An 8,540-nucleotide genomic window follows, 5' to 3' on the forward strand; every position below is an offset into this window, starting at 1 on the left:
TGATAGAAGAAACATCAATTTCCATATCCCCTGTCTTGATAATGGGGAGAATCAACCTTTCCCCAGGACTCCTGGAGCAAACACAATGAGCAGGAGTATATCCATTCACTGGATGAGGTTGTAGAAAAGGGGAAAAACCTTGGATCTAATACAATAATTAGTTATTAAGTATAAGAGAGAATATTCATTTCTCACACAGGTCAGACTAAGGACAGGACCTATACCTACAGATAGCAGAGAAAATTATGGGTCCCATCTGTCTGTTAATTAGAAGTCAATGATAACTCCCAGGAATAGTTTTAGTTCTAACCTCCTACCCAGTGGAATAACCAGGACAGAAATCTCAGACCCAAATGGAAGCTGCTATAAATCTATAGGGTGAAAGGGAAGGAAATAATAATTTATAAAGCACCTACTATGTGCCAGGTACTATGCTAAGTGCTTTACCAATATTATTTCATTTGACCTGCACAATAACTCTGGGAGGCAGGTGCTATTATTATCTCCATTTTATAGTTGAGGAAATTGAGGCAAACAAAGGTTAAGTGACTTGCATAGAGTTACACAGCCAGTAAGTGTCTTAGGCCAGATGTGACCTCATGTCTTTTTGACTCCAGGTCCAGCGTTTTCTCCACTGCACAACCTAGCTGTCCAAACCTTCCAGTCACAAGTAAGCCAACAGACCCAAACCTGGATCAGCAATTTACAGAGCTCTGATCAGAAAGGCAGTGAGAGACTTTATGCAGGATCACATCAATGGGAACAGTGAAAGCTTCCAGGTACACAGTCTAAGCTTGGAAACATCAAAAAGACTCCAGAGGACAGAACTTTAAGCCAGAGATTCTCTCAGAGAAGCACATAGAACTCCCTAAGTCAAGAGTCAAGAGCTCCAAAGTCAAGAAGCAGGATGGAAGAATGAGCAAACTAAAAAGAATCCCACTATAGAGAGCTAGTATGACAATGGGGAAGTTCAAGACACAAATCCAGAAGAAGAAAATTACTTCAAAGCATTTACAAGAAGAGCCTTAAAGAAAATGCAGCTTAAACACAAGTTCAATTATAATTCTTGGAAGAGTTAAAGTAAAAAAACTGGAAATGATTTTAAACTAAATAAGGATAATAGAGTAAAAATAGGAAAAGAAATGGGAGTTATAGAAGACATATGAAAAGAGAATTAACCACTTGGAAGAAGATGTGTAAAACCTCACCCAAGAAAAGTTTTTTGAAATTTAGAATTGTCCAAATTGAAGCTAATAATTGCATGAGATATCAAGAAATATTAAAACAAAGACAAAAGACTAAAAAATGAGGTATCTCATAATAGAAACAATTGGCAGAGTGAGGAAATATAATTTATCATGACCAAAGAAAGAGCCTAGCCATCATGTTTTAAGAAATCATAAAATAAAACTGCCAAGGTCTCTTAGAACCAGAAGGCAAAGTAGAAAGTGAAAAAATCCGCCAGTCACCTCATGAAAGAAATATCAAAATGAAAACTCCAGGAATATTATAACCAAAAGCCAGAGCTCCTAGGTCAGAGGAAAAAAATACTGCAAGCAGTGAGAAAAAAACAATCTCTTCCTTCTCCCCAATTTTTAAACATTTTAATTTAAAGCTTTGTGTTCCAAATTCTAACCTTCCCTTCCTTCCCCCCTCCTTGAGATGATAAGCAATCAGATATGGGTTATACATGCGCAATTATGAAAAACGATTCCATATTAGTCATTTTGTACAAGAAGATTCAAATAAAAGAAAAAAATGAAAATGAAAAATAGCTGTGTTCAACCAATATAGGTTCTTTCTCTAGAGGCAGATAGCATGCTTCATTATTAGTTCTTTGGGATTGCCTTGAATTATTCATTGTATTGCTGAGAATAGCTGGCATTTACATTTCTTCATCAAACAAGATTGCTGTTACTGCGTACAAGGTTCTCCTTGTTCTGTCTGCTTCACTATGATTCAGTTCACATAAGTCTTTCCAGCTTTTTCTGAAATCATGCTGTTCATCATTTCTTATAACACAATAAAATTCTATTACAATGATATACCACAGCTTGTTTAGCCATTCCCCAAGTAATGGGCATCCCTTTGATCTCCAAGTCTTCGTCACCACAAAAAGAGTTGCTATAAATACTTTTGTAAAAATAGGTCCTTTTCCCTTTATTTGAATATCTTTGGGATATAGACCTCCCAGTGGTATTGTTGGATTAAAGGGCATATACAATTTTATAGCCCTTTGGGCAAATTCCAAATTGCTCTCCAGAATGATTGGATCAGTTCACAACTCCACCAACACTGCATTAGTGTCCCAGTCCCATATCCCCTCCAGTATCCAACATTTTCCTTTTATCACATTAGCCTCTGATAGGTGTGAGGTTGTACTTCAGAGTTGTTTCAATTTGCATTTCTCTGATCAATAGTGATTTAGAGCATTTTCTCATGTGACTATAGATAGCTCTGATAGATATGAACTACCTGTTCATATCTTTGGAACATTTATTAATTGGGGAATGACTTGTATTTTTATAAATTTGACTCAGTTCTCTCTATATATTTGAGAATGAGGCCTTTATCAGAGATACTTGTTGCAAAACTTTCCCCCCAGTTTTTTGCTTTCCTTATAATTTTGGTTGCATTGGTTTTGTTTGTGCAAAAACTTTTGAATTATATGTAATCAAAGTTATCTATTTCACATTTTGTAATACTCTCTATATCTTCTTTTGTCCTGAAATCCTCCCTTATCCATATACCTGACAGATAAACTATTCCATGCTTTCTTAATTTGCTTATGGTATCACTCTTTATGTGTAAATCATTTACCCATTTTGACTTTAACTTGATATACAGTGTGAGATATTGGTCTATACCTAGTTTCTCTTGTACTGTTTTGTAGTTTTCTGGGGAGTTGTGATCAAATAATGAGTTTTTGTTCCAAAAACTTGGATCTTCAGATTTATCACATACTAGATTACTATGGTCATCTACTATAATGTAATTTGTACCTAATCTATTCCACTGATCCACCACTCTGTTTCATAGCTAGTACCAGATTGTTTTGATAATTACCACTTTATAATACAGATTGAGATCTAGTAGATCCAGACCACCTTTTGCATTTTTTTCATTGGTTCCCTTGATGAACTTGAGCTTTTGTTCTTCCAGATGACTTTTGTTATGATTTTTTCTAACTCTATAAAATAATTTTTGATAGTCCAATTGGTATGGCACTGAATAAATTAATTTAGGTAGAATTGTCATTTTATGACATTTTATGCTCAGCCTACCCATGAACAATTAATATTTTTCCAATTATTTAGATCTGACTTTATTTATGAGAAAAGTATCTTATACTAGTTTTCATATAACTTATAGGTTTGTCTTGGAAAATAGACTCTCAAATATTTTATATTTCTGCAGTTATTTTAAATGGAATTTCTCCTTCTATCCCTTACTGCTAGACTTTTTTGGTAATATAAGAACTTATGACTTATGTGGGTTTATTTTGTATCCTGCAATTTTGCTAAAGTTGTCAATAATTTTAAGTACTTTTTCAGTTGATTCTCTAGGATTTTCCAAAGTATAACATCATATCATCTGCAAAGAGTAATAGTTTTGTTTCCTCATTTCCTATTGTAATTCCTTTCATTTCTTTTTCTTCTCTTATTGCTATAGCTAACATTTCTAGTATAATATTAAATAACTGAGGTGATAATGGGGATCCTCTCTTCACAACTGATTGTACTAGGAAGGCTTCTAGTTTATCCATATTACAGATAATGCTTGCTGATGGTTTTAAATCAATATTACTTGTCATTTTAAGGTAAGCTGCATTTATTTCTATGCTCTCTGGTGTTTTTAATAGGAATGGGTGCTGTATTTTGTCAAAGGTTTTTTCTATATCTGTTGAGATAATCATATGATTTCTGTTAGTTTTCTTATTGATATGGTTAATTATGCTGATAGTTTTCCTAATATTGAACCAGCCCTATGTTCCTGGTATAAATCCTACCTAACCATAGTGTATGATCCTTGTGATATATTGCTGTTATTTCTTTGCTAGGATTTTATTTGAAATTTTTGCATTAATATTCATTAGCAAAATTGATTATCATATTCTTTCTTAATTTTGTTTCTTCCTGGGTTGGGTAACAGTATCATATTTTTGTCATAAAAGGAATTTGGCAGGACTTCTTCTTTGCCTATATTTCCAAATAGTTTATATAGTATTGGGATTAATTGTTCTTTAAATATTTGGTAGAATTCACTTGTGAATCCATCTGATCCTAGGTATTTTAAAACAAACTCTAAATGAGGGGGCAGAAAGCAAAGAAAAGGAAAGACATTAGAGAATAGGTAGAGGAAAAGATGTAATTAACCACCTTAGCTACAAATATGAATAGGATGAACTCATCCATAAATGGAAAAGGATGGCAGAATGGATTAGAAACCAAAATCCAATATTATGGGTTTTTTTTTGTGAGAAACACACTTGAAACATAAAGATATATACAAAGCTAAAAAAATGGGGAGGGGGGAGGCCTAGAGTAGAGGCTGTTGTGCTTTAACTAAAGTAAAAAAGGCAGGAGCATCAATCATGATCTCAGTCAAAGCAAGAGCAAACATAGAGCTACTTGAAAGAGACAAACAGGGAAAATACATTTTGCTGAAAGGCACAATAAATAATTCATCAATGTCAATATAAAATATATACACCAAATGTATTATCATCTTAATTCTTAAATCTATTATCATCTTAAAAGTTAAATAAGTTACAGGGAGAATTAGATAATGACTATAACAGTAAGGGCTCAATTTATACCCTCTCACACCTAATTAAATTATAACTAAAAATAAGCAAAAGAAATTACCATATTTTGGGGTACACAAACCTCATAAAAATACATGAAGCAGAAATGTTAAGTGAATCTTTCATTAACCATAATGTAATAGAATTATATTCATCTGAAAACTAAATAATCATAAAGAATGAATGGGCCAAAGAACAAATCATAGAAAAATCAATAATGATATTAAAGATAATGACAACCATAAAACAATCTACTAAAATTTGAAGGATGAAGCCAAATTAGTATTTTGGGGAAAATTTATATCTCTAAATGCTTTCATCTATAAAAGAGAGAAAGTTCTGATCAATGAACCAAGCATGTAATTAAAAAAAACACACCCTAGAAAATCAACAAATTAAAAATCCGCAGTTAAACCCTAAAATAGAAACTTTGACAATCAAGGGAAGGAGAAACAAAATTGAAAGCAGTAAATGAAAAAAAAAAAATCCCCTTTGAATTAATAAATAAAACTGAGAATTGGTTCTTGAAAAATAGAATAAGTCAATAGTTTATTTGATTTAAAAAGGCAATCAAATTACCAGTATCAAAAATAAAAAAGGTGAATTCACAACCAATGAAAAAGAAATCAAAGAAATTATTAGAAGCTATTTTGATCAAGTCTATGCCACTAAAACTGACCGTCTAAACAAAGTAAATAAATATTTATAAAAGTATAAGTTGCTAAGATCTGGAATAGAAAACAGAGAATTTAAATAACCTTTCCTTAGAAAAAGAAATTGAATCAGCCAGAAATGAACTCTCAAAGAAAAAACTCCAGTACCAAATGAAGTTACAAGTGAATTCTATCAGACATTTAGGGAATTATTCATTCTAATATTATATAAAATGTTTGAAAAAATGAGGGGAAAAAGGGAGCCCTGCCAAATTCCTTCTATGACATGAGTATGATATTGATACCTAAACCAGAGAGAGTCAAAAGAGAGGGAGAAAACCATAAGCTAATATCCCTAATGAATACTGATGCAAAAAAATTAAATAAAATATTAGCAAGAGGTTACAGGAATGTACACTTTCATAAGAAAGTATTTATAATAGGAATAATGATTCAATATTAGGAAATGATAAAGAAAATTGATCACATTAATAAAAAAAGTCATATTATATCAATAGATGCAGAAAAATGTTTTGACAACATATAATACCCATTACTGTTATAAAACATTAGAAAATATAGTAATAAATGGAGCTTTACTTACAATAAATAGTATCTATCTAAAAACAAGACCCAGCATTATCAGTAATGGGGATAACTAGAAGCTTTTCCAATAAGAAAGAGGGTGAAGCAAGGATGTCCATTATCACTATTACTATTGAATATAATGCAATAAATGCTAGCTATTACAATAAGCAAAGGCAAAGAGGATCAGAATTTCTACTTTTTGCAGATAATATGATGATTTCCTCAGAGAATCCTACAGAGGTAATTAAAAAAAACTCATTGAAACAATTATCAACTTCAGCAAAATTGCAGGATATAAAATAAAACACATATCATCAGCATTTTTGTATATTACTAACAAATTCCAGCAGGAAGAGACAGAAGAAATAATTTCTTTTAAAATAACTAAAGATTGCATGAAATACTTGGTAATATACCTGGAACTATATGAATATGATTGCAAAGCACTCTTTTCATAAATAAAGACATCTAAATAATGGGAGAAATATCAATTACCTATGTGTGGGCCAAGCTAACAGAACAAAAATGACAGTGCTACCTAAGTTAATTTACTTATGCAAGTCCAACAACCAAACTATCAAAGGATAACTTTACGGAACAAGAAAGCATAATAAAAAAATCTTTCTGAGAACCAAAAAAAGTCAAGAATATCAAGAGAATCAATGGGAAAAAGTGGGAAGGAAAGAGACCTTGCAATACCAGATCTCAAACTGCACTACAAAGCTGTAAACATCAAAAGAATTTGATCTGTGAACTAATTTGATGTATCATGTACAGAAGCAAATGAGCACAGTAATCTATGTTTGAAAAACCCAAAGATTCTAGTTGTTGGTGCAAGAACTCATGATTATGCAAAAACTGTTGAAAAAACTGGAAAGCTGTGTGGCAGAAACTAGGTACAGACCTACATCTCACACCCTATAGCAAGACAAGCTCCAAATGAATGGAAACAGAAAACATAAAGAGCAACAACATGAACAAATTAGAGGAAAATGAAAGAAAATACCAGTCAGATCTGCGGGCAGAGGAAGAGTTCATGAATAAACAAGAGATAAGGGACCAAAGGAGATAAAATGGACAATTATGATTATATAAAATTAAAAAAAAATTTTTGCACAAACAAAATCAACATAGTTAAAATTAGAAGAGAACCTGGAAACTGGGGAAATAAACCTTTACAGCAAATTTCTCTCATAAACATGCCATTTCTAAGATATGTTTGGGAACTGATTTAAATTTATAAGAATTAGAGCCATTCCTCAATTGATAAATGGTCAAAGTGTATGAATAATAAGTTTTCAAAGGAAAAAATCTAAGTTATCAATAGCCATATTGGGAAAAGAAAAACCTCTCTAAATAACTAATAATTAGAAAATCAAAACAACTGAGGTATCCCACCCTGCCAAACACACACACACACACACACACACACACATACACACACACACACACACACACACACACACACACCGGATTGCTAAAGTTGTCAGAAAAGGAAAATGAAAAGTACTGGAGGGACTGTGGGAAAACAGGTACATTGATGGGGTTTTGGTGGACCTATTAACTGTACATACCCTTTCACTGAATGATGCTATTAGCAGGTTTGTATGAAGGGGATAGTTTTGGAGAAACCTGTGAAGATTTCTGTGAACTGATGCAAAATAAAGTGAGTGGACCCAGAAGAATAATTTATATAATAACAACAATATTGTAAAGACAACCTTGAAGGACTTAAGAGCTCTGATCAACATAATAAATAGCCACAGTTGTGCTATCCACTTCTAGATAGAGAACTGATGGACTCAGAGTACAGATTGAGGCAATTTTTTTTTCCTTGGGAGGGGAGATATAGCTAATGCAGGAATTTATTTTGCATTTATTTTTTATACATGTCTCTATTTTTTTTTATCTTTTCTTCCTAGTGGGTGACAGATTGAGACATGAAAGGGAGATAATTCTGATATGAAAATAAAATAAAATTGAATTTTAAAAAAGAATCAAATGGGATAATATACTTAAAGCACTCTCAATTTTAAAGTATTTGTAATTGACATCTCTTAGGAGATAGGGTCTTGTCCTTTGTTTTTAGTGCTACAGGGAACTCCTAGGTGAAGAAATTCACTCTATCAATTCAGATAGGTACCATCACTATCTCATTGTGCACATCCAATCTGTTGCCAAGGCCTTTCAATTTTACCTTTGTAACATCTCTTGAATATGCTCCCTTCTCTCTTCTGACTCTGCTACTACTCTAGCAGGCCCTCATCATCTCATATTTGGAATCTTGCAATAGTCTATTGGTAGGTTGTCCTGCCTCAAGTCTCTCTCCCAAACCAATGCATCCTCCACTCAGCCACCAAAGTGATTTCCCTAACGTACTGGTCTCATTACATCACCCCTCTACTCAGAAAACTCTAATGACTTCCTTTTGTCTCCAGGATCAAATACATGTTTGGCATTCAAAGTCCTTCATAACCTATTCCCTCCTACCT

This window comes from Notamacropus eugenii, chromosome 5 (assembly GCF_028372415.1).
Source record: "Notamacropus eugenii isolate mMacEug1 chromosome 5, mMacEug1.pri_v2, whole genome shotgun sequence".
In the NCBI taxonomy this organism is placed as follows: Eukaryota; Metazoa; Chordata; class Mammalia; order Diprotodontia; family Macropodidae; genus Notamacropus; species Notamacropus eugenii.